This window comes from Oratosquilla oratoria, chromosome 30 (genome assembly GCF_046742065.1).
Source record: "Oratosquilla oratoria isolate Oo_2021 chromosome 30, ASM4674206v1, whole genome shotgun sequence".
Lineage (NCBI taxonomy): Eukaryota > Metazoa > Arthropoda > Malacostraca > Stomatopoda > Squillidae > Oratosquilla > Oratosquilla oratoria.
Genome location: NC_134806.1, coordinates 18,421,175 through 18,423,674, shown reverse-complemented (window position 1 = coordinate 18,423,674; position 2,500 = coordinate 18,421,175).

Here is a 2,500-nt window from a genome sequence, read left to right as displayed (position 1 = left end):
TGGAATGGTGTTGACTTGTTGTATTAACCTATTATAACATTTATTTGATTTAATGTTCGCGTTTATTTTATTTAATTTTGGCCTTTGTTTGGCCGGGATTTATTTTTGCTGAAGTGCCGGTGGACACAACTGTGTATTCACATTTATGAATTCTGTCCCTCTTTCTCTTTGTCTCCTCTCCCCTACTTCCTCTTCTTCCTCTTCTTCCTCTTCGTCCGCTTATTCCTCTTATAACCTCTTTCCCCTCTTTTCTTCCTTTCATTCTCTTCTTCCTCTTCTTTCCTTCCTTCCATTCTTTTCTCTCTTTCTTCTGTTTCATCTTCTTCCTATTTTCACTCTCCTTATCTTTCCTCCTCTCCTTCCTCACCTTACTCCCCTACTTCTCCCTCCTCTCCTTCGTCTCCTTCTTCTCTCCTTTTCTTTCTTTCCTTCATTTTTTTTAACACTTGTCCTCTATTTTTCTGTATTTATTACATTTATTTCTAATACTATTTTGATTCTTTTGCTTCCTTTGTTCTACATGGCTCCCTCAACTTTTCCTACTTCATTCCTCCTACTTTTTCCAATATATTTTTCCCACATTTTCCGTCAACATTGTTTCTTCTTTACCTTTCCTGTCATTTTTTGACGTATCTCTTCTCCCACCCCCTCATCCTCCCAACCACCTTTTCTCCTATTCCTACCCCTAGACCTTTCTCTCATTGTTGTGGGAATCTACATATTTTGTTCTTGAATAGAATCGCCAGTGACGGCGATATCAATCAAATAATTCCGACAGTCGTCCCCGGACTTGAAGCGAGGGGTCGCGGGAAGCAAAGCCGACGCTCTACCAACTGAGCTACCGAGACTCTAAAGTTGGCTTTGCTTCTCGCGAGTCCTCAGTTCGAATCCGGGGAGGACTGTCGGAATTATTTGATATTTTGTTCTGTTCATTGCCAAATGATTACGGGAGTAAATGCACTGCCATGACAAAGGAAAGGAATTTTTCAATTTACCTGTTACGGTGTAGTGACGTAGTCTATATACTTTATTCTGGCGATCACAAGAGGATTAATTTCAATTAATGAACAACATACAGGCTCTTGTCGTCTTGTACACTCTCCCACTCCTCTTTCATCTCTCCTTCTTTATTCCCTTTGTTCCTCTTTCAATCTCCCTCCTCTCTTCTCTCCCTCTTTCCCATCCTTTTTCATCTCTTTCTTTCCTCTTCTTATCATCGTTTTTGTCACTTCTCCCCCCCCTACACTCCCAATCTCCTTCCTTTCCTTCCTCGCCTCCTTCTCTTTTTCTTTGCTGCACTTCCTTCCCGATTAAGCCGATGTCGTTTATCGGCCTAAACCACCTTCTCCTCCATGCTGACTAAGGTCCTACTTACCATTACAGAATCCCCCACATTTTCCACCATCAACCCTACACCTCCACCTCCTCCACCTCCTCCACCTTCTCCACCTCCTCCACCTTCTCCACCTCCTCCACCTCCTCCACCTCTCCCAATTTTTTTTCCAGATTTTCATATGTTCCTTATAATTCATCTCCTTCTATATATTTTAGCAAAGCTAACACTCCTTATCTTCATTCCTCTCCATGCCTCTCTCTCAATTGTCCAGCCTCTCGTAATTTTCCTCATCTTTATGTATATCCTCAAAATTAATTTCATCCTTCTTATCGTAATCCTCATTCAAAGCAGCATTCTCATCTTCATATTCATCCTCCTCCTCCTCCTCATTTTCCTCATCTTCGTCTAAATCCTTCTCATTTTCTTCCTCATTTTCCCTCCCCCCCACACTTGGTCCTTTCCTCGCTTCTCTTCTTTCTCCTCCTACTCCTCCTAATAGTTCTTTTACTTGAACTCTTACATTGTTATTACAACCACAACTACTACTACATGTACTACTGTTATCACTACCTCAGCAACTACAATTGATGACGACATGGCTTAACGGTGCCCCTCACAGAGGGATTTGTAGCGTGGAATTTAATGAACCATGTCGTTGGTTCAACTTCGCCGTTGGCAGGATTCGAACCGCCCTCACCTCAACCTTCGCCGCAAGTAACGACGCCCTAACCCTCTCAACCAGCGAGCTTCGGCTACTACAACTACCAAAACTACCTATACAACTATAGTAACAGTATTTGCTGTGGTAGCTACTACAACTACCACTAGAAACACTGCTACTACAACTACTATTATTAATCCTGTTGCTGCTGTTGTTCTGCGGTCTTCACCATCCATTTGCTTTATCCCTGAATTTGCCCCCCTGCACCTCGTTACACAGTCGCCACCACTTCACTTCTTTCTCCTCTACCTCCAGTTACTCCTCATTTCCACCTCTTCCTCCTCTTCCTCTTCTTCCTCTTCTTCCTGTTCCTGTTTCTTTTCTTCTCTTGTACCCTCTTCCTCTCCCAGTTTTTTGTCTTTTTCTTCTTACTCATCCTACTCATCCTACTCCTCTGTAATGCGTAGATCCTTCATGTCTCTTTGAACCATTTTTTGAGTATC